At 43.4% G+C, this 24,955-nt stretch overlaps 1 protein-coding gene across 6 annotated transcripts in view; it reads left to right on the forward strand.

Moving 5' to 3' along the window:
* LOC105484976 (IQ motif containing K) overlaps positions 1–24,955 on the forward strand; it is a 138,980-nt gene that overhangs the window by 107,235 nt on the left and 6,790 nt on the right. The window lies entirely within an intron of this gene.

Below are 24,955 nucleotides of genomic sequence, written 5' to 3' on the forward strand. Positions count from 1 at the left end.
GTGATATAATTTACAGGGCTATTTCTCTCCCACAGGGACAAATTCAATGTCTCCCTGTGTCTGCAGGTTTCTATTTTTGAAGCTACAAGACATCAAGAATAACCCATTATTTTGGAAACACAGTGTCTATCAGTATGATGGATAGTTATAGTTATTCTTCTAAGTTGTTGATTGTGTGTCTGAACTCAAATGGTATTTTATGCTTGTCTTCTCCCCTTTTTCGATGGCTAATTTTATGTGTCAACTTTACTGGGCTGTGAGATACCCAGATTAAACATTATTTCTAGGTCTGTCTGTCAAGGTGTTTCCAGAGAGATTAGCATTTGATTTGATTGACTGAATAAAGCAGATGGACCTCCCCACTGGGCTTCATCCAATCTGTTAAGGGCCTAAATAGAACAAAAAGGTAGAGGAAGGTTGCATGAACTCTGCCTGGCCATGTGAGCTGGGGCCTTGATCTCTCCTGCCCTTCCTGCGCCTGGCTTGCAGGCCTTCAGACCCAGGCTAGAATCTACATTGTTGGTTCTCTGGACTTCCTGTGTCTCTGGCTTGCAAATGGCAGATTGTGGGACTTCTCAGTCTCCATAATTTCATGAACCAATATCTTCTTTTTTTTTTTTTTTTTTTGAGACAGAGTCTCACTCTGTTCGCCTAGGCTGGAGTGCAGTGGTGCGATCTCGGTTCACAGCAACCTCCGCCTTCTGGGTTCAAATGATTCTCCAGCCTCAGCCTTCTGAGTAGCTGGGATTACAGGCATGCTCCACCATGCCTGGGTAATTTTTGTATTTTTAGTAGAGACAGGGTTTCACCATGTTGGCCAGGCTAGTCTTGAACTCCTGACCTCAAGTGATCTGCCCATCTCGGCCTCCCAAAATGCTGGGATTACAGGCATGAGCCAGCGCACCTGGCTGATATATTCTTTTTTTTTTTTTTTTTTTGAGATGGAGTCTCTCTCTGTCACTCAGGCTGGAGTGCAGTGGGTCGATCTTGGCTCACTGCAACCTCTGCCTCCCGGAGTCAAGCAATTCGCCTACCTCAGCCTCCCGAGTAGGTGGGATTACAGGCGCCTGCCACCATGCCTGGCTAATTTTTGTATTTTTAGTAGAGATGGAGTTTCACCATCCATATTGGCCAGGCTAGTCTCAAACTCCTGACCTCAGGTGATCCGCCTGCCTCGGCCTCCCAAAGTGCTGGGATTACAGGTGTGAGCCACTGCGCCCGGCCTGATATGTTTTCAAGTGGAGAAAATTAAATTGCAGAACTATAAGATTTTATTCATATAAAAAACACATGCATGGTCTGTAATCCTAGGACTTTGGAAGCCTGAGGCAGGTGGATCACCTCAGGTCAGAAATTCAAGACCAGCCTGGCCAACATAGTGAAACCCTGTCTCTACTAAAAATACAAAAATTTTCCAGGCTTTGTGGTAGGCACCTATAATCCCAGCTACTTGAACCCAGAAGGCAGAGGTTGCAGTGAGCCGAGATCGTGCTACTGCACTCCAGCCTAGGCAACGCAGCCAGACTCCGTCTCAAAAAAAAAAAAAGAAAAAAAATATGTATATATATATATGCATGGAAACACAGAGATGCTAAACAGTCTGGAAGAAAATTATTGGTAGTTACCTTTGAGAATTTGGACCAGAGGGGTGGAACCACACTGTTGGAATCTTTTAGATAAGCACATAATACTTTATGATTATGATTATGAGAAACTACAAAAAATAGTCATACATCCCTCAGCAGGCCACAGGCCATCATGCCTTGGGTCCTCTAACCTCCCCATCCTACCCTGTCCCCATCCTCCTTCAGTGGACTGCAGCCCCTCTAGTCTCTTTTCTGTTCTTGCAATTTGCCAATGCCTTCTCACCCTGGGACTCTGTACTTTCTATTCCTTTTCTTTTTTTTTTTTTTTCCTGAGACAGGATCTCGCCCTGTCACCCAGGCTGGAGTGCAGTGGCATAATCTCGGCTCACTGCAACCTCCATCTCTGGGGTTCAAGCGATTCTCATGCCTCCGCCTCCCAAGTAGGTGGGATTACAGGCATTTGCCACCATGCCCAGCTAATTTTCATATTTTTCGTAGAGACGGGGTTTCACCATGTTGGCCAGGCTGGTCCTGAACTCCTGACCTCACATGATCTTCCTTCCTTGGCCTCCCAGAGTGCTGGGATTATGGGCATCAGCCACTGTGCCTATTGCTCAGCCAGGATGGAGAACCTAAAGAGATGTGAGATGCCCAGTTGTTTTGTGCTTTCTTTAAATGTGGAGTCCTTTGGGCCTGTGCTCTCAGCTCTGGACAAGTCCTGCTGATGCTTGACTGTACAGCTGCTATTAGGTTGGTACAAAAATAATTGCGGTTTTTGCCATTAAAAATAATGACATTAAATGCAATTACTTTTGCACCAACCTAAATTTATTTACTGGACAATTGTCTTCCCCACTAGCATGTAACCTACATGAAATAATAGGACACATTGACATCATGGTACCTCCTGATGTGATGTGTCTGCCTGGTTTATCTCCTAGTACAGTGCCTGGCACAAAGTGAGTGGCAGATAAATATCAGTTGAACGAATGAATGAATGAATGAATGAATGAAGCTGTGAGTTTTAAACGAGTCAATAAACAGAAAGTTCCTGGTGCAGAGTAGGAGCACATCAAATTGTCCTTATAAAGAAGCTGCCCTTATAAAGAAGCAGCTTGAGCTATTACTGTTTGGCTGGCTCAGCACAGGCCTCTGTTCCATGCACCACTGCAGTTTCATTTGGCTTCAAAACTGGAAGGCAATCAGGGCTATAATCATTTTAAAGGTCGAGGAAAGTGCAGCATGCCTGTTTCTTTCTGTTGGTCTGTATTCTTTGGAGTTGATTTGCGGTTGGTTGATTGACTGATTGGGCTCGCTCTGGAGCAGGGAGAATAGACCTGGAGTTCATGCCATTATTCAGTCCTCAGCAAAGGGGCTGGAGGGGCTGGTGGAAGCAATTCCACTTCCACCATCTGCTGCTGGCTTCCTGTGCCACCTTCCAAGGGCTCCGGAAGGAGTGAGCTGTGCTTTCCAAACAAGAAACACCTCTTCGGTAAATAACCCAGTGTGAACCCATGGATAGGTTCCTATTTACGCTGAGACCATGAAATGGCCTTTGGGCAAACAAGCCAATTCTAAAGTCTGTCCCCGGCTTTGGGAGTTGGCCAGACCTGCCCTTGGAATCCTGAGTACCACTTCTATCCATGTAACCCTGATCTAGTGAACTTCATGAAGCCTCAGTTTTCCCTTGTGCAAAATGGTAATGAGATAGTAATAATAGTGTCTATCTCATACAGATGTTATTATAAGATTATAAGAGATGATGATCTTTAGAACAAGTCCTGGCATATGGTTCCCATAAATGTGAGTTATTGTCATGATAGTATTGTTAAAATATTTGTGTTGATTTCTTCCAATAGACTCCAAGCTCCATGGGCTTTCATGTAGGGACCGCGTCTGTCTTATTCATCATGAGCCTGGCACAGAGCAGGTGGTCTGTACATATTTAGGGGATGAAGCTCTGGGCTTCATTTTACATATGAAGAAATTGAGTTCCAGCAAGACTGAGTGACTTGCGCAAGGTCACACAGCAGAGGAGAGCCTGGGACTGGGTCCAGGACTTCCCTGTCTCTGTCCAGTGTTCTAACACATCCTGGAGGACAGATGCAGAGAGTTAAGACATTCTTTTAGGTTCTGCCCTCAGACCCAACTTCTCTGGAATCTTCTGGAACATGGCATACGACCTGTTCAATTTCCTATCTGGGCTTCAGGGTGCTTGCTGTTTGTTTTCATGGACTGAAGCCTCCAGCTAGGGGCAGAATTATGAGAAGCAGAGTACAACCTGCTGCACATCAAGCGAAGCAGAACTTCTTGTTCCCTTTAACTGTCGCCGAGTTGAATCATTTCATTAAGCTCATGCGCTAGAGTTACTTCCTATTTTAAACCTTATGAATCTGGATAGTGTGGGGGGTTACAAAATAAATCTCCCCAGCCAACGTGACCCCTCAATTAGACCTCAAAGGCTTCCAGTGAAGCAGTTTGAAAGCGGATGTTAAGCGCATGCTAGTTCTCCTTTAGACTTGCAATAAAAAATAGTGGGGTGATTGCAAATGAAAATGGTTTTTCAACTTCATTTAAAAAAAAAAAAAAGTGGGCCGGGCGCGGTGGCTCAAGCCTGTAATCCCAGCACTTTGGGAGGCCAAGACGGGCGGATCGTGAGGTCAGGAGATCGAGACCATCCTGGCTGACACGGTGAAACCCCGTCTCTACTAAAAAATACAAAAAACTAGCCGGGCGAGGTGGCGGGCGCCTGTAGTCCCAGATACTCGGGAGGCTGAGGCAGGAGAATGGCGTGAACCCGGGATGTGGAGCTTGCAGTGAGCCGAGATCTGGCCACTGCACTCCAGCCTGGGCGGCAGAGCGAGACTCCGTCTCAAAAAAAAAAAAAAAAAAAAGCTCATCTATGTACAAATCCAGGAGACAGGCGTATCTTTTTAAGGTGTTGCCATTTTATCCACATTGTGCTCCGGCATTTACAATACAAATAGATTTTACCAAGTTCATAGCTTAGAGCAACCTTGGGCAGACAGGAGGTCTGAGGGAGAGTCACATCAGCTGTCGGGGTGGTGGAATCATGGTCATATATAGCCCGTCTCACATTACAGTGAGTCAGAGGCTGCCTGTCCCAAACAGTATTTTCTTCTAGGACCTAAGTGGTATGAAGTTATCTTCAAGTCTCTATCCATCAGGACAGATGCAGGAATTATTTTAAAATGTGTATGGTAAGAATTTCAGCCAATGTAGTTTAAAATAAGACGCCCAAGTCAATTTTGAGATGTAGTAAAAAAAATCGTGTCTCGATTAATAGCATATTTTTAGCCTCACATAGTATTTGTTTTCAAATGTGCTTTGTAATTGAATATCCATATTTTATTTGGACATCTAGTATGAGCAGGGAGAAAGAATTCATAGAAATTATTCCCATAAGATCAGATTAAATTACATGTGTGTGTGTATATATATGCACACACATATATATACATCATATATATAATCAGATAAATTTATCATATATGTGTTTGTGTGCGTATTCTTTACATATGCAGAAATAATCTCTAAATAACTATCACTTCTTAATGTTTTGAAGAAAAGGCAGAGACTTGGAGGGAGAGATTGGTTGATCTGTCAAAGGAAATGATTTGTCTACTTTTTGTTTGCTTAACTGTTTATTTCCTACTTCATTCCAAGAGTGGTTTTTAGTAGTTACAGAAATACACGCAATATGATATTTTTAGGTAAAGGTGGTTATTAAGGAATAATTAAGGTTAGGGAAAAAAATAAAGCCACTCAGTGCTGTAAGTAAAATACTTAATTTCAAGGCCTATGCTGACAAATAAAAATTATATATATTCAAGGTGTGCAGCATGATTATTTGTACACTGTATTAGTCCGTTTTCACACTGCTATAAAGAATACCTGAGACTGGGTTATTTATAAATAAAAGAGGTTTAATGCACTCATAGTTCTGCACGGCTGGGGAGGTCTCAGGAAACTTACAATCATGGCGGAAGGCAAAAGGGAAGCAAGACACGTCTTATATGGCAGCAGGAGAGAGAGAGAGTGAGGGGGGAGCTGTCAAACATAAACCATCAGATCTCATGAGAACTCACTCACTATCATAAGAACAGTATGGTGGAAGTCTCCCCCATGATCCAGTCACCCCCGCCAGATCCCTGCCTCCACATGTGGGGATTACAATTCAAGATGAATTTGGGTGGGGACACAGAGCCAAACCGTATCATACACACTGTGTAATTATTACTATGATCAAATTAATGAACACATCCATCACCCATAGTTACGATTTGTGTGTGTGTATGTGTGTGGTGAGGACACTTAAAATCTGCTCTCTCATCAATTTTTAAATAAACAATTCAGTATTATTAACTGCAGTTACCATACTTTTCATTAGATCCCCAGAACTTATTCATCTTATAACTGAAAGTTTGTACCCTTTGACCAACGTAGAAGTTTCTTAGGAAAACGTGCCAAAGTAAAGATGGAAATAGAATCTATTACATAAATTCACAGTGTCCATAAGAAAAAAGACAAACCATTTGTTCAAGAAATACTCAGAACTTCCCTAATACATTATACAATATGCATCATGGCCTCAAAAATGTTCCTATAATAAATAGAAATATGGCTCTGAGCTTCCTGGAAGCCACAACAATAAAGGAAATAGGATCATTAATGGTTTATTGTGTCCTCAAGATTAAGTAAGTTTCTTGGAAGCACACATTCCTGGAGCTGAGATTTGATTTTTCTTTCATAAAGAGGACACTGTATAACATACTGAACACCATTTTATTCCCGAATATAGTAAGTTTCTTAGAGCAATATTTCCTTCTAGAGGGAAGACATGAAAGCCGGGAGTAGAGGGTGGATATGGGAGAAAGTTCTTTTCCCTAATTTTAATTTAGATTACAATGACAAATCCTAGTGATTAGGATTTCCCTGTGGTTTAAAGGCTATTCTTTTTTTTTTTTTTTTTTTGAGACTGAGTCTGGCTCTGTCGTCCAGGCTGGAGTGCAGTGGCCGGATCTCAGCTCACTGCAAGCTCCGCCTCCCGGGTTTACGCCATTCTCCTGCCTCAGCCTCCGGAGTAGCTGGGACCACAGGCGCCCGCCACCTCGCCCGGCTAGTTTTTTGTATTTTTTTAGTAGAGACGGGGTTTCACCGTGTTAGCCAGGATGGTCTTGATCTCCTGACCTTGTGATCCGCCCGTCTCAGCCTCCCAAAGTGCTGGGATTACAGGCTTGAGCCACCGCGCCCGGCCTAAAGGCTATTCTTAAGATGAACACCTCATTTTAGCCACCCCACCTGCTTGTGACCTCAGGCTATGCTGAAGGCTGGGGTCGTGGCTGTAATCCCAGCACTTTGGAAGGCCAAGGCAGGAAAATTGCCTGAGCCTAGGAGTTCGAGACCAGTCTGGGCAACACAATGAGACCCCGTCTCTACAAAAAATAAAATTAGCCAGGCGTGGTAGCGCACTCCTGTAGTCCCAGCTACTCAGGAAGCTGAGGTGGGAGGATTGCTTGAGCCTAGGAACACGAGGCTGCAGTGAGCTGTGACTGCACCACTGCGCTCCGGCCTGGGCAATGAGCAAGACCTCGTCTCAAAATAAATAAATAAATAAGATATGCTGGAACTTAGTTCTTTCCTTCCTAGCCCATGTAATTGGATGCGCTGCCAAGAGCAGAGAAGGATGTCTGCAACTAGGGAGTAGCTATGAGCGATGGAGCTTATACCATGTGGCAGACACTACACTAAGCACCTTATGTTTCCATATAGTCCTCACACCTGATATCTCAGAGAGGTGAGATTATCTCCATTGTACAGATGAGGAAACCGGAGCTGGGAGGATACACGGCTTGCACAAGTCCACGTAGCCAGTCAGGCCAGAGACCAGGGATTTGAACCCGAATCTACCTGATACCAAAGAGGCTAGGGCCATCCCAGGCCATGCTGTTCTGTAACCCAAGTGCCCAGTAGGCCACAGTGGTCCACTGCAAAGCTTCCCAGCATGGTAACTAAGGACCCACAGGCTGGACAGCAGGCAGTGTCTGGCCATGCCTCCCAACCTGCACCCTGACACTGAAGTGCCCACAGACCACAAGTACAGGGGAGGCTTGGTGGTAGAGGAGGCTGAGAGCACCATTCAAAGGCTGCAGGATATACATGAGTGTTTTGGGAAGATATTTTCACTAAAGCAAGAAACCAGGGTTAGGTGAATCAGCATAAGGATATGCTTTTCTCCCTCCTTCCAAATCCTCTGTCCCTCTACATTTGAGGAGCAGAGAAGGGTTTGGCCACCAGAGAGGGAACCTGGGTACAGGGAACACTCTAGCCTGTGGCTCAGGAAGTGGGTTCTAGCATTAGTTGAGAACCTTTGTGACCAACAGTCTGTCATCTAACAAAAAAGGTCAAGTTTTAGTGACGTATTTTCCAAAGACAATCACTGTTGAGTATATCAGCCCATAGTTTTCCCATTCATCTATCAACATACAAATAAATATAGGCCTGGCACGGTGGCTCACACGTATAGCCCCAGCACTTTGGGAGGCCGAGGCAGGTGGATCACTTGAGGCCAGGAGTTCGAGATCAGCCTGGCCAACGTGGTGAAATCCCGTCTCTATTAAAAATACAAAAAAAAAATAGCCAGGCGTGGTGGCACATGCCTGTAGTCCCAGCTACTTGGAAGGCTGAGGCATGAGAATTGTGTGAACCAGGAGGTGGAGGTTGAAGTGAGCCGTGATCGCACTACTGCACTCTAGCCTGGGTGACAGAGCAAGACTGTCTCAAAAAAACAAAAAACCATAAATATATATATTTATAAGCATGTAACCATATTACATGTGCTGTACCGTAACTTGCTTGTTTTTTCTTCACTTGACAATGTATCATTGCCATCTGTTTCGTGCCAGCACACACAGATCTATTCCATTATTTTTAGTGGCTCCATAAAAATGATAGCGCTGTACCATACTTTTATAAAACCAATTCCTATGAATGGATAGTTGGCTTGTATTATGAACCATGTTCCATAAACATTGGTGTAGCTATATATTCTAGCTTACTTGTAGAAGTATTTGTTTTTCTTTTTCTTTTTTTTGAGACAGAGTCTTGTTCTGTTGCCCAGACTGGAGTGCAGTGGCACAGTCTCGGGTCACTGCAACATCCGCCTCCCGGATTCAAGCAATTCTCCTGCCTCAGCCTCTTAAGTAGCTGGGATTACAGGCGAGTGCCACCACACCCGGTTAATTTTTATATTGTTAGTAGAGACAGGGTTTTGCCACGTTGGCCAGGCTAGTTTCGAACTCTTGACCTCAGGTGATCCACCTACCTCGGCCTCTCAAAGTGCTGGAATTACAGGCGTGAGCCACTGCACCAAGACTTGTAGAAGTATATCTATAGGATAAATTCCTAGAAGTGGAATTGCTGGGTCAAAGGACACACACGTATTAAATTTAGACAGTGATCACCATATTGTCATCCAAAAATGTTATATTAATTTATACTTAATGCTGCCAACCCACTGTGGGACTTTTGATGGGTGATGTCATCTTTGTGCTACATTTTCTCTACTTGTAAACTGAGAATTCTTATGCCTCAGTAATAATTCTAAATGAGGTCATTGTTTTGATAGGACCATGACTCCTTCAGAAGACATATATCTGTAAATCTAAGGTGTCATTTTCATTTTTTTCTTTCATAGTCCCTCAAAACTTAGTTCCTTCTCCATTTTAACCTGCAAAATAAATAATTTGATTAAGAGACATCTAGTGACTTCATGCCTTGGCACTGCCTTCATCAATTCCATTTTTAGGACTCACCAGTGTCTGGGGATATTTGGATGACATCAACTTTTACACATATCTTTTCATTTAAAATTTGCAAAAGTCTGCACAGCTATGACATGGCACAAGCGTCCTACTGAAATGCCTGAAGATCCCTACTGTTCTGAGATTTAAACATAAAAGATGATTACCTTTCTTAATGATTTGCCCTAAAAGTTCAAGATCCTATATTTAAGTTTATGCGAATGACCACTTCCAACTTCATGAGCTTCATCTCTGATGTGATCTCGGCTCACTGCAACCTCCGCCTCCCGGGTTCAAGTGATTCTCCTGCCTCAGCCTCCCAAGTAGTTGGGACTACAGGAGCGAGCCACCAAACCTGGCTAAATTTTGTATTTTTAGTAGAGACGAGGTTTCACCATGTTGGCCAGGATGGTCTTGATCTCTTGACCTTGTGATCTGCCCACCCCAGCCTCCCGAAGTGCTGGGGTACAGGCATGAGCCACCGTGCCTGGCCGATGCAGAATGCTTTTGAAGGATATAGATAAATCTACAAACCCTAGACGGCTCATGACCAGATTGGGTTAAGTTTCCCATTTCTCACTGTACAACCTCGAGCAGGTTGCTTAACCTCTCTGTGACTCAGTTTAACCTCTCTGTGACTCAGTTTAACCTCTCTGTGACTCAGTTTGTCTGGCAATATAATGACAATACTAATACTAGTAACCAAACCATAGAGTTTTTGTGAGGATTAAATGAACTGGAATAGTGCCTGACCCATAATAAGTGATCAATAAATAATAATTATTAATTAAGCAAAGCATTCGACATATGGTTTATATATATTGTTAAGAATATTGGCAGCCAGGTGCAGTGGCTCTTGCTTGTAATACCAACAGTTTGAGAGGCCAAGATGGGAGGATCACTTGAGAGCCCAGGAGTTCCAGACCAGCCAGGGCAACATAGGGAGACTCTATCTCTACAAAATTATGAAAACTAGCTGGGTGTGGTGGTGTGCGTATGTGGTCCCAGCTACTTGGGAGGCTGAGGCAAGAGGATCTCTTGGTTCTGGGAGGTCGAGGCTTCAGAAAGCCATGATCACACTGCTGTACTCCAGCCTGGACAACAGAGTAAGACCCTGTCTCCAAAAAACATAAAATAAAAATACTGGCTTTGGAGGGTCTGACAGAACCGAGCTCCTGCCTTTTACCATCAGTGTGGTTCCTGGACAAGTTGTTAATCCTCACCAGGCTGTTTTCTCCTCTGTTATGTGGGGACAATTAGGATCTGCCACAAAGGGCTACTGTGAGGATTAAATAAAACAGCCGTGTATGGAATTAAACAGATCTCTGGCACAAAGTGAATGGTCAGTAACTGGTGGCTGGTTTTAGTAATATTTTTTAAAGCTGTCAGCAAAAATAAAGTTTTTATTCCGGTTTTTATTCCATATTTTTGTACAGCAGTGGTTCTCAATGCTGGCTGTAGATTAGAATCTCCTGGGGGAAAATTTATAAGCTGTGTCAGGCTAGAGGCCAGAAAAAGTGATTACATGGGTTTATTCTTAGTAGAGAATGTGTTGTAACCACATCAGCAAAGCCCTAATACTATGGATTAGCTACAAGATCCCAGTAATAGCTTTGGATTCAAAATCTTCCTTAGCGAGGCTCTTCTCACTAATGCAGTTTCTTTTGGTCTGAAATTCAGGGGATCTGAGTTCCTGTTCGACTCTGCAATTTACCAGCTACATGGACCTTGCTTTCCGCTTTGAAAAATTGAATCGTTGAATCAGGAAATCTCTATAACAGTAAAACAGAATATCCCATAGGTGTTTGCTGTAGAATCTCCTGCCTCTCAGGCAAGAGCCCTGCTGTCTGGGCAAATCTAAACCTTGAAAACCTGTTGCTGCTGTTTTGGTGGCTGTTGCCAGGTTTGGGAGTTTGGTCTCGACGTTGAAGGCAAGAACAATAGATGGTGAATGTTCTGCTCACTACTGGGCTTTTGTTGGGGAAAGCGAGGTGGGATCACTGGGGGAGGCAGAGAGTAAATCTGGAAGTTTAGAGTGTGAGGCAGAGAAGAGGGAAGCATGAATTTGGTATTTGGCAATTTGAGAAAGTTTGGAGGAAAAGAGTAGGGAGGTTTAAAGAAGATTTTTGTGAAGTTTGATCACATGTTTGAGAAGGTAGGAAGCATAGACTCCTCCTGTCACTACATTTGGGCCTGTCACATCCAGAATGACTCTTTCTAATGCAAGTTGGAGCTAACCGGGAGGGCGATGTGAAATTCTGTCTGCCTTGTCAAGCTGTGGCCTGGCCTACAGGACAGCATTTCCTACCTGTGGCTGCCAAACGTTGGGTGTCTGCAAAGATCCACAATCCTCATAGCAGCTCTGATTTATTGAGTGCCAACTACATGCCAGGCACTTTGCATATATTATTTCTAATCTTCACAGCAAACAGAATGAGTACAAATTATTATTGCCTGACCGGGAGCAGTGGCTCATGCTTGTAATCCCAGCACTTTGGGAGGCCAAGGTAGGCAGATCACTTGAGGTTAGGAGTTTGAGACCAGCCTGGCCAACATGGTGAAACCCTGTCTCTACTAAAAATACAAAAATTAGCCAGGCGTGATGGCGGGCGCCTGTAATCCTAGCTACTCGGGAGGCTGAGGCTATGGAATTGCTTGAACCTAGGAGGCAGAGGTTGCAGTGAGGCAAGATCACACCATTGCACTCCAACCTGGGCCACAGAGTGAGACTCCATAGCAAAAAAAAAAAAAAAAAAGGAAACTATTATTGCCCCTATCTTTCAAGGGAGGAAACTGTGTCTCAGAGGTTAAATCATTCACCTTTGGTCACACAGCTTTGAAGTGGCAGAACTGAGAAAATTAATTAATTAATTTATTTATTTATTTTGGGGATAGGGTCTCACTCTGTCACCCAGGCTGGAGTGCAATGGCATGATCTTGGCTCACTGCAACCTCCACTTCCCAGGTTCAAGTGATCCTCCTGCCTCAGCCTCCTAAGTAGCTGGGATTACAGGCATGTGCCACCACACCTGGCTAATTTTTGTATTTTTAGTAGAGATGAGGTTTTACCATGTTGGCCAGACTGGTCTCGAACTCCCAACCACAAGTGATCCACTCTCCTTGGCTTCCCAAAGTGCTGGAATTACAGGTGTGACCCACCACATCTGGCCAATTGCCTAGGATTTTAATGAATCATTTTGATTATTGTCTGTGTGACTGCACTAGAATGTAAGTTCTCTGACAGCAGGGACTTTTCTTTCCTATTTTGTTCACTGCTCTGTCCTCAGCATCTAGAACAGGGCCCAGCACATGGTAGACAGTCAAGGAATACTTGTTGGTTGAAGGAATGGATCTGTGTTACGTAACCTCCTTCCCAGATCAACCAGCTTGCCAAACACTCTATGGGCAAGTAAACAGAACTGAGGCTGGACACAGAGGCTCACACCTGCAATCCCAGTGCTTTGGGAGGCCAAGGTGGGAAGGTCACTTGAAGAGTTCGAGACTAGCCTGGGCAATGTTGAGAGACCCTGTATCCACTAAAAAAATAAAAAATAAATAACTGAGTATGGTGGTGCATGCCTGTAGACCCAGCTGCTCAGGAGACTGAAGCAGGAGGATCTCTTAAAGCTCAGGAGGTTGAGACTACAGTGAGCTATGATTTTACCACTGCCCTCCAGCCTGGGGGACAGAGCAAGACTCTGTCTCCAAAAAAAGAAAAATAAAGCAAACAGAACTGTTTCCAAAAAAAAAAAAAACTAAGGGAAGATATATGCTTACATATAATATATAAATGGATAAAGACGGCCTGTAATCTCAGCACTTTGGGAGGCCAAGGCGGGTGAATCACCTGAGATCAGGAGTTCAAGACCAGCCTGGGCAACATGGTGAAACCCCGTCTCTACTAAAAATACAAAAATTAGCCGGGCATGGTGGCAGGCACCTGTAATCTCAGCTACTCAGAAGGCTGAGGCAGGAGAATTGCTTGAACCTGGGAGGTGGAGGTTGCAGAGCCAAGATCGCGCCATTGCACTCTAGCCTGGGCGACAGAGAGAGACTCCATTTCAAAAAATAATAACTAAATAAATAAAGACAAAAAGTCCATTAGGATATAATCCCCAGATGCTAATAGTGATTATCTCTGAGTGGTTGTAATGCAGGCGATTGCTGAGGTGATTTATTTTTGCCTTTTTTTCTAAAACAGAAATGCAAATGATTATTTTCCTTTTTCGATTACCCATAATTTCTAAAAATAATAACAAGGAGTATTTGTTTACATTCATTGTGCACTTACTATGAGGCAAGCATTTTCCCAAGCTTTTTACTAGTAGTAACTCAATTAAATAATCTTTACACCTTTGAAGTAGGTACTACTATGGTCTCCATTGTATAGATGAAGAAACTGAGGCAGAGAGAGATCAAACAATACATCTGGGGCCACAGAGCAAGAACATAGCAGAACCAAGCAGCTTGACTCCAGAGTCCTCCCTCTCTCCTCATTAGGCTGCAATGCACAGATGTTATTTATGGAGTTCAAATGCTCAAGAGAAATCTGTTGGTGTTCAGTTTCCTGCAAAGTCCATTAGGACTTCTGGTTGCATTGCCAAGGGCATGAGGCACATGCTCCTTTATGCCTGTGAGCCTGCCTTAAAGAGTCATGATCCCGCCCACCAAATTGTCCCCACTTCTCTCCGTGAGCTCCAGTCCAAGACTGTCGACACATGGTGTTCACCCTTAGGATCTAAATTTAGGATCTGAACAGCTAAATTGTCTTGCCAGTTTTCAGATTCAACTCTCATTATCTCTTTTAAATTATCTTTTTAAAAATAATTTAAAACCTGTCCCCATATCAAAGCAATACATTCTCATTATGAAAAATACAGAATAGTACCAAGAGATCTAAAAAAGGTACCCACCTCACTGTCACTGGTAATACTTTGGTGGCTAGGAAAACTTTTCAAAAATGCCTTACTTTGCCAGATCTGAGTAGGAGGGAGATGGGGGAGACTAAGGAATCTTTTGCATGAGCCCTACTGTTGCCACGTGCATTGGAATTGCCCTCATTTTCTTCTCGTGGCATCCAGAGACTTGTCACTTAAGAGGTTTCAAAGTGACATTTGAAGCTGTTCGGGATGAGCAGCTAATAATAGTAGAAAGAGTCCTAGGCTTGGAGTCCCAAGACCTGCATTGGAACCCTGACTGGAAACTTCCTAGCTGTGTGTCCTTGAGCACGGCACTTAACCTTCCTGATGGCTCATCTTTTAGCTGCAGAATGAAATTAACACTCTCCCTGAAGGCCCAACTGAGAGACAAATTTATTTGTGTGAAAACAACAACAACTTGAGCTAATTTCACCTACAAATTCTTACTGGCTATGTGACCTTAGACAAGTTACTTAACCCCTCTAGCTTTCAATTTTTTTCACCTGTACAATGGAAATAAAAGTATCCCCCTCGCTGGATTCTCAAATGAGACAATGCTTGTAATGAATATCCTTAGTCCAATGCCTCGTAAACATTAGGTGCTCAATAATGATCAGTGTCTACCACTGTAAGCCATCTTTTTTTTTTTTTTTTTTTTTTTTTTGAGACGCAGTTTTGTTCTTCTCACCCAAGCTGGAGTGCAATGGCACAATCACGGCTCACTGCAACCTCCACCTCCCAGGTTCGAGCAATTCTCCTGCCTCAGCCTCCTGAGTAGCTGAGATTACAGGCGCCCACCACCACGCCCAGCCCATTTTTGTATTTTTAGTAGAGATGGAGTTTCACCATGTTGGCCAGGCAGGTCTCAAACTCCTGATCTCAGGTGATCCACCCACCTTGGTATCCCAAAATGCTGGGATTACAGGTGTGAATCACCACACCCGGCCCCATATCATTTTTGAATCATTTTAGAGCAGTGTCTTTTCCCACTGAGTGGTGAAATCAATGAATGGGTTGCCACAAACATTTTGAAAAATGAAGTACAATATAGAGAAAATACCAACGTGCTTCACTTATTGTAAGGGAAATACTTTTTGGAGAAATATTTGTTTGAGATGTGTTTGTGCATCGTAAAAGCAATGTAAAACATTTTTTAAATGGAAGGTGGCTCTTTAAAAATATGAAAACCACTAAGTTAGATTATAAATTTGGTTCCCATAGTTTTAGATTTTCCCTGAATTTGCCAAGGTGGTGTGTCTTTGGCTTACAAACCAAGGTACCTTTGGGAAATAACCATGTTAATGCACTTTAACATCTTCTGTAAAATTTTTTCTTTGGGTCAAAATCCATTAAATCCTTTTCAAAAATAAATCCATATGTGAAATGTCATCCAGCAAATGGTGCCAGAAAAATGTTGCTTCCCTTTAAAATGGTTTCCTTCTTCCCTGACTTTCCCTTTTTGCCTTGTTGGCCAGGATGCTCAGAGTTCAATGTGAAACTCATTTATAGCGACTTCTTAAATGCTATGGTTAGCATATGTAAATTTTCCATTTCTCTTCACGCTTGGTTTTCTTTTTCTGTTTTGATTTACCATCCTTTATTATAAATTATCTCAAATCCTTTAAGGAAGGAAGCAGGATGTGAAAACATTCAGGAGGAAAACAGTTGTTTTCCTTGCTTACGACACAGAGAGGTTGTGAACCTCAGATGAGATAATATATGGAGAAGAACATAAAACACCGGGAAGCCTGGCTCAGGGGGAATTGTCATTAGAGCATAGCTGACTCTTGCAATGGTGTAAGTTTTATCAGCTTTGTCGACAAGGAGAATAGGGCTGGTATTTGTTTTAACAGAATTGTTAAAAATAACTTTCTTCTTAACTGATTGTAGAAGTAATACTTGCTCTTTGTAGAAACCTAAACAAAAAAGTGGATAATTCTGTCTCACCACCTAGAGATGACCATTACTGAAATGTCATCTTTCTTTTTTAAAAGGTTGTATTGAGATATAATTCATATATCATGCAATTCAAAGTGTACAACTCAATGGCTTTTAGTATATCACAGATAGTATAGATGTCACAGAACTTGCAACTATCACTAAATGAATTTTAGCACGTTTTCATCACCCATGAAAGAACCCCTACACCCTTTAGCCATTATCTCCCAAGACTTCCATTCCTCCCAACCCCAGACAACCACTAATCTACTCTGTCTCTTTATGGATTTGCCTGGTCTGGACAGTTCATATAAATGGAATCATTCATGATGTAATCCTTTGTGACTGACTTCTTTCACTTAGCACAATGTTTGCAAAGTTTATCCATGTTGTAGCATGTGTCAGTACTTTATTCCTTTTTACGGCTTGTATTAGTCAGCTCAGGCCACCATAACAAAATACCACAGGCTTGACAGTTTAAACAACAGACATTTGTTCTCTCACAGTTCTGGAGACTGTAAGTCTGAGACCAAGGAGCCAGCATGGTCAGGTTCTAGTGAGGGCTCTCTTCCCGGCTTGCGGACAGCCACCTTCTTGCCGGGTCATCTCATGGGGGAGGGAGCTCTCTGGTGTCTCTTCCTCTTCTTGTAAGGGTACCAGTTCTACCAGATCAGGTATCTACCCTTAACCTTAATCACCTCCTTCAAGGTCCTATCTCCAATACAGTTAGATGGTGGGAGTTAAGGCTTCATCATATGAATTTTGAGGGACATAACTCAGTCTGTAGCATGGCTGAGTAATATTCCATTGTATGGATGTATCACAACTCACTTATCCATTAATCAATTGATGGGCATTTGAGTTGTTTCCACTTTTTGGCTATTATGAATAATGCTGCTATGAATATTCATGTACAAGGTTTTGTATACTCATATGCTTGCTGTTTTTTTTTTTTTTTTTTTTTTTTTTTTGAGACAGGATCTGGCTCTGTCACCCAGGCTGGAGTGCAGTGGCATGATCTCGACTCACTGCAAGCTCCACCTCCCAGGCTCAAGCAATTCTCCCACTTCAGCCTCCCAAGTAGCTGGAATTACAGGCACCCGCCACCATACCTGGCTAATTTTTGTATTTTTAGTAGTGACAGGGTTTCACTATGTTGGCCAGCCTGGTCTCAAACTCCTGACCTCAGGTGATCTGCCCACCTTGTCCTCCCAAAGTGCTGGGATTACAGGTGTGAACCACTGTGTCTGGCCAGCCTTGTTGAAGACTTCGGAGTTGAACTCAGTTTCTGCTGGGCCACACAGCATCAGGAGGGCTTTATAGGAAAGATGAGTACAGGGCAGGTTGGAGATGGGTCGGATGACCCGGTGGCAGTGAGACCAGACAAAAGTGGACAGATTTAGGAGACATTTATGGGGTAAAAACGACAAAGATGAGATCAGTGATCTTTTCTAAAAATGTAGCTTTGTTTGTAGATAAAGGTATTTCTCGGCCGGGCGCGGTGGCTCAAGCCTGTAATCCCAGCACTTTGGGAGGCCGAGACGGGCGGATCATGAGGTCAGGAGATCGAGACCATCCTGGCTAATACGGTGAAACCCCGTCTCTACTAAAAAATACAAAAAACTAGCCGGGCGAAGTGGCGGGTGCCTGTAGTCCCAGCTACTCGGGAGGCTGAGGCAGGAGAATGGTGTGAACCCGAGAGGAGGAGCTTGCAGTGAGCTGAGATCCGGCCACTGCACTCCAGCCTGGGTGACAGAGCAAGACTCCATCTCAAAAAAAAAAAAAAAAAAAAAAAAAGATAAAGGTATTTCTCATCGTAGTAAGTGGTTGAAAATGTTCACGTTTTCTTTTCAGTGGACCGGGGGCTTCCTGTTAGAAAGAACTCTAGTTGAAACTCAAAGGATGTTAATTCCCATCCCCTTTCTTCATGTTTGGTAAAAACAACAACAACAATAACAACAAACACCTTACCAAACATGAAGAAAGGGGATGGGAAGTTTTTTGTTTTGTTGTTTTTGAGACAGGGTCTTGCTCTGTCCCCCAGATTGTAGTACAGGGGCACAATCTTGGCTCACTGCAACTGCTGCCTACTGGGCTAAAGTGATCCTCCCATTTCAGCCTCCCTAGTAGCTGGGACTACAGGCACACATCACCATGCCCGGCTAATTTTTGTATTTTTTGTAGAGGTTTTCACCACGTTGCCCAGGCTGGTCTCGAACTCCTGGGCTCAAGCAATCAGCCTGCCTCAGCCTCCCAAAGTGCTGGGATTACACATGTGAGCCACCATGCCCTGCCAGTTTAGTTTAGTTTCTTATTCCCTGGAGTTTCTTGACGTTAGCCCTATCTGCCCTGGGTTCTGAGTCAGCCATCAAGATGAGTGAAGATTGTCTCGCAATCCCTAAGTACAGATTGAAATAATTTCTCAATTGTTTATTAATTTGTTACACTTGTAGAGGAGCTGTTTAAAAATAAACTGGAGGGTTTGTCTCTGTTGTTCTTAAAGGCAACATGTAATATACAGAGCTTCTGCCAGTCTAAACTGGCTAACAGTTTATACCCTAAACTCAATCAGAATGCCTGGGATATTTCTAAAGGTTCCGTTTGGGCAGCGGCAGCTGAGAATGCAGTGATAAATAAAAAGTCATAAGACACGGCTGACAGGGTTTGTCTGTGTTCATTCACACCCATGACTCACTCGGCTTTTGAAGACACAGAATTTCGAAGGACAACCAGATGGTGGCTGTTTAAACTGTAGCACTAAAACTCCAATCTCAACGTGATTCAGCTAATTGCAAAATGGAGTTACCCTTGTAAATTGAGATATAGAAAGAAAATACGAATAGATCTATAAACACATATGAATAACACATAAACTAAGGCTTACTCAATGATTTAAAGAAAACCTGCTTAAATATTTGTTTTAAAATATTATATTTTCCAGTTTTTCTGCAGTAGCTGCATTACTTGTGTGATAAAAAATAATTTTATAGCTGGACACGGTGGCTCATGCCTGTAATCCCAGCAGTTTGGGAGGCTGAGGTGGGCGGATCGCTTGAGCTCAGGAGTTCGAGACCAGCCTAAGCAACATGGTGAAACCCCATCTCTACCAAGGACACAAAAAATTAGCCAGGTGTGGTGGTGCACACCTGTGGACCCAGTTACTTGGGAGGCTGAGGTGGGGGTTCACCTGAGTCTAGGAGGCAGAGGCTGCAGTGAGCTGAGATCACATCACTGCACTCCAGCCTGGGCAATAGAGCAAGACTCCATCTCAAAAAATAATAGTAATTTTATTGAATCTTTATTATGTGCCATAAAATATGTACCATTTCATTTCATCCTTGAATTCTACCGAAAGGAAGGTTTTCCTATCCTCATTTTATGGATGAGAAAGCTGAGGCTTCCAAGAGGTTGAGAGACTTGTTCAGGCCACCCAGTTGGTAAATCGTGGTAGGATTGAAAGCCAGAGCTGCCTTCTCCCAGGTGGTGTGCTCTAAGCAGCTAAGCTGTGCCTGGATGGCCCCATTGCTAGGTTTGATTTGGTGGCTTCCTTCCCCTGTCAAGACCTCAGTTTTCACCTATTAAAAACAAGCCTTTGGCCGGGCGCGGTGGCTCAAGCCTGTAATCCCAGCACTTTGGGAGGCCGAGACGGGCGGATCACGAGGTCAGGAGATCGAGACCATCCTGGCTAACACGGTGAAACCCCGTCTCTACTAAAAAGATACAAAAAATTAGCCGGGCGAGGTGGCGGGCACCTGTAGTCCCAGCTACTCGGGAGGCTGAGGCAGGAGAATGGCGTGAACCCGGGAGGCGGAGCTTGCAGTGAGCTGAGATCCGGCCACTGCACTCCAGCCTGGGCGACACAGCGAGACTCTGTCTCAAAAAAAAAAAAAAAAAAAAAAAGCCTTTTATTGAATCTCTCTTTTTCCAGGAATCAAGACCCTTTACTTGGTCAAACCTTGATAATCCCATGGTTCTGTCTCAATATAACCAATGTTGCCACGCCCAGCGCCAAATGTTTCCATTTAAAATACTGCCTTCAAGGAGACTTTGCTCTGGGTTAACTTCAGTAACTGTTTGGAAGTCAACAACAGAAAGCCGCAGTTACTGCACATTCAAGGCTGTCACGTTCTCCCGGAATGCCTTGTGGCTTCCAAGTTGGCTTAATTTTCCCAAAAATAATGCAACACAGCATCTGGTACTGTCAAGAAATGGAGGTAAATTTACCAGGCTACTGACATTTACCCCCTGAATGTCAACATGTATTTCTTTGTAGAAAGGAATCTTCCACAATTTGTTCTTCTAGTTGGGGGGAGAGGAGAACAGATTTTTGTTTTCTTTTTTTCCTATATTATTCGAATTTTCTATAATGTATTACTCTTCATGGAAAAATAAAATCTGGGTGCTATATATCATACACTCCCCTGCCTGTCTAATTTTAGGGACCAATTCTTACTCCAAGGTGGTGTCAGATGATGGTTAAGACCATGGGTTTTGGACTCAAAAATACCAAGATCAGAATCTTGGTGTGGCCATTTACTTCACTCTGTGACCTTGGGCACGTTGCTTATGGTCTCTGAGCCTCAATTTCCCAGTCAGTAAAATGGAAGTGAGGATAGCATCTACCTCCCAGGGTGGTTGGGAGGATTGTATGAGATAATTAATGTGTGTAAAGCCCTGAGCCTAGTGTCCAGCCTCTGGCTAGTACAAATTTCCCGATTAATTCTATGGTATTGTTGATAGGGACCCCCTCAGGTGTGTAAGACTCTTTGAGGATCTGACTAAAGAAGGTGGGCACATTTTTGTGCCTGTTCTCTTCCTCCCCATTGTTCCTATTTTATTTTTTGTGATTGAGGTGGCACTCACATACAGTGGGGTACACTGGTCACAGTGCAGTGCTCTGTGAAATTCTGTGCGTGAATCCAAACCAACCACCGCCTGGATCCAGATAATGAACATGGGCGGCCCCCCGCCAGCTCCCTCATGCCTCATGCGGTGTCCCCTTCCCTCGAGGTAAACTCTGTTCTGACTTCTTTCACCACAGAGTAGTTTTGCTTCTTCTCTGCCTAACTGGAAAACAGGACGAACTCCTTTGTGTCTGGCGTCTGTGTCTTCTGCTGAACATTATGTCTGGGAGACCCAGCTGTATTGTTGAGGGTAGCACTAGGTTGATCTTGTATTGCTGTGTTGCTCTTGTAGCATTCCTTTGTATGATTATTGTCACAAGTTGTGAATCCAGTCACTTTTTAATGGATTCTTGGGTTATATCCACTTTTTGGCTATTATGAAAAATGCTGCTACTTTGTTGATTTTATTATTATTTTTAGAGACAGGGTCTCACTCTGTTACTCAAGCTGGAACGCAGTGGTGCAATCATAGTTCACTGCAGCCTTGAACTCCTGGGCTCAAGCCATCCTCCAGCCTTGGCCTCCCAAAGTGCCGGGATTATAGGCATGCGCCACCACGCCTGGCCCAGTGCTGCTGCTTTGAACACTCCTGGATCTGTTTTTTGGCAGATGTAGATACTTCAGCTGTGGATTTGGAGTTACTGGGTTATAGGGCAAACATGTTTAATTCTAAGATATTTCCAACTCATTTTCCAAAGTGGCTATACCAGTTTACATCCCCATCAGTGATGCACGAGCAGTCTGCATCTTTACCAACAATGAGTGTGATGAGTCTTTTTCATTTTAGCCATTGTGGTGGGTGTGTGCTGTCTATCTCATGGTGGCTTTAATTTCCTTAATGACTAATGACGTTGCACACCTTTTTATGTGCCTATCAGCCATTGGGACTGTATTTCATTCCTAAATTCATTTCTGCTGTTGGGATATCTGATAGGTCAGCTTGCCAGAATGATGTTTAAAGAATGAGCACCCATGCTCTGAGTTTGGGGAATACATTCTGGAACATCCGCATTGGCTTCTTCTGTTTACTTTCAAGTTCTTGGCTGTGTTTGATAGCTGAGTTTGCAACGATAAGTAACATTCAGATGAGTGACATCTTATGAATTTTAAAAGATGCTAAATGAACTACTTAGCAGCAATTCAGCTTATATTCCTGCAGTCCACCTGGGGTGAAAGGAAGCCACATTTGTTGAGTACCTTCTTCATGTGCCATGTATCGATGCCACCAGTACCACTGGTATACTGTGCCAGGCACTTTGAATGGATCATCTTTAATCTTCGTAAGGACTCTGTGAGGTGGAGATTATTATACCTATATCTCAAATGAGGAAACTGAGGCTAGGAGCAGAGGTGGGTGTCATCCAGCTATTAAGTGGCAGAGCCAGGATTTGAACACTGCGTCTGCTTGATGCCAAAGTGTACCCTTTAGTTAGCAAGCAAATTGAGGAGGAAACGTTATTTTCCTAGAAATTTGCTAATCAGAAACTTTTCCTAGCAAACATTTCATAATTATTTCTGTGAATGGTCACCCCTACTGTGGGTGGATCTCTTGTCACTGTGACCCCACCCTGGATCTGATGATCAGGGAGCTTCCCCTGCAGCTTCTGACTGGCCACTCAACACCATTTCTCATCCTTCCTGCCTTTCTTCCATCTTTGGGCTGTAATTGCAGCAATACTGTTTAGGTGTTGATTACCCTGAGGGTCTTTTTTCTTTTGTCTGGTATATTTTCTGGTGATTCTTTTAGAAAGAGTTTCCCCCAGTTGCATTCGGGAAAACAAAAATTCACCAGTTTCCTTCCAATCATTACATCTATGTTCAGGTTTTTATTTTTTTATTTTTTTTAGATGTATTTGAGATGCTGGGTTATAACTTAGTTGAACAATAGATGTAATTTTGGAGGTAATGAATGTCATTTTCTACAGGGCAGTTACATTTAAGAGATGTATTATGAAGATCTCACCCACAAATGATGTGGAATAGGAGTCACTTGTTCTAAAAAAATAAAAAATTTTAAAAGTAAACTGTTTCCCCGCCCCACTTAGAAAGGCAGCAGCTGGGTGCAGTGGCTCATAACTGTAATCTCAGCACTTCGGGAGGCCAAGACAGTAGGATCACTTGAGCCCAGCAGTTCGAGACCAGCCTGGACAACATAGTGAGACCCCATCTCTACAAAAAGTAAAAAAAAAAAAATCTGGACATGGTGGTACACATCTGTAGTCCCAGCCACTTGGGAGGCTGAGGCAGGAGGATCACTTGAGCCCAGGAGGTCAAGGCTGCAGTGAGCTGTGATTGCACCCTGTACTTCAGCCTGGGCAACAGAGTGACACCCTGTCTCTAAAAAAAAAAAGAAAAGAAAAGAAAGGAAGGCAGGGCTGATTCAATGAAGGAGCCGTTTACATCTTAGTTTTAGAGACATCATCACGCTTAGCTTCCATCTCCAACAGACAGAAGCCTCCATGCCCTTGTGCCATCCTTGTACTCCTTGGAGACACGATTAACTTGGTATTGAACAATTTCAAATTTGCATAATGGAAATTTACAGGAAATGTGCAGCACTGTATTTTCCCACTGACATTTCTCCCTGTTTTTACACTTTGCCAAAACTTCATGTTTTGAATGGCTTCATTATATTATATCACATCAAGGTTATAGGTTATCAGATACTTAATCATTCCCTGATTGTCGGGCATTTAGGTTGTTCTCAAACTGTTACGTGGTAGAGGATGCGGAAGTGAACACCTTTGTCGTATAACATCATTGCTGCTTCTTTAATCGCAGACATTTTTACTGCCCTGGTGGGAGACATTGTGAGATCTTGGCCCTGTAGAGTTTTAAGAGCAGCAGCAGCCAGACAGCTCACAGTGCAACCTTGAGCAAGTTACATAACCTGTCTCTGCTTCAGTCTCCCTACCTGTAAAACTGGGGAAAATAATAGCACTTAGCTCACTATGACTTCGTATGTCTCAAGGGCTTCATAAGTACCATATAAGTGTTTGCTTTTATTATTTACCTGGAATCCTAGAAATCAGGAGCTAATTGAGTAAAAGATGAACATTTTAAGGTTTCTCATAGATATTGCTGATTTGAGAGCGTGAGCCAGTCTCCTCCTTGTAATCCCAGGCCCCAGCACGGTTATGGTCCATAGCTGTGTCGCAGATGATCATCTATTGAAGCAAGTTCTCTCTGCAGTGTGTGAGCATCTCCTGATTCTTACAATTTCCTGTTGATTTTTTCTGCCTCACCTTCTATACTGTGAGCTCTTTGAGGGCAAAGAAGATGCCCTAAGAATAACAATAGCTGGCTGGGTGCTGTGGCTCACACCTGTGACCCCATCATCTTGGGAGGCTGAGGCAGGAGGACTGCTTGAGCCCAGGAGTTAGAGACTAGGCTGGGCAACATAGCGAGACCCTATCTCAACCCCAGATAAAAATAAATTAACCAGGCATGGTGGTGTGTGTGTGGTCCCAGCTATTAATACTTAGGAGGCTGAAGTGGAAGGACCATTTGAACCCAGGAGGTTGAGACTGCAGCGAGCCCTGATTTGCACCACTGCTTTCCAGCCTGGGTAACAGAGCGAGACCTGGTCTCAATAAAAACGAGAATAATAATAGCTGATATTTATCAAGTGCCTAACTCTGGGTCAGAACCAGTGCTGAGCACTTTGCATTTTGCACGGCTTGCCTCTTTTGCTTCTCTCAGCGCCCTTACGAGGCAGGTGCCATTCTCAGCCCTGGCTCACAGGTGACTCAGGCCCTCAGGAAACAGGCACTGTTTCCCAAACT

The sequence above is a fragment of the Macaca nemestrina genome, chromosome 18, assembly GCF_043159975.1.
Source record: "Macaca nemestrina isolate mMacNem1 chromosome 18, mMacNem.hap1, whole genome shotgun sequence".
Classification (NCBI taxonomy): Eukaryota; Metazoa; Chordata; class Mammalia; order Primates; family Cercopithecidae; genus Macaca; species Macaca nemestrina.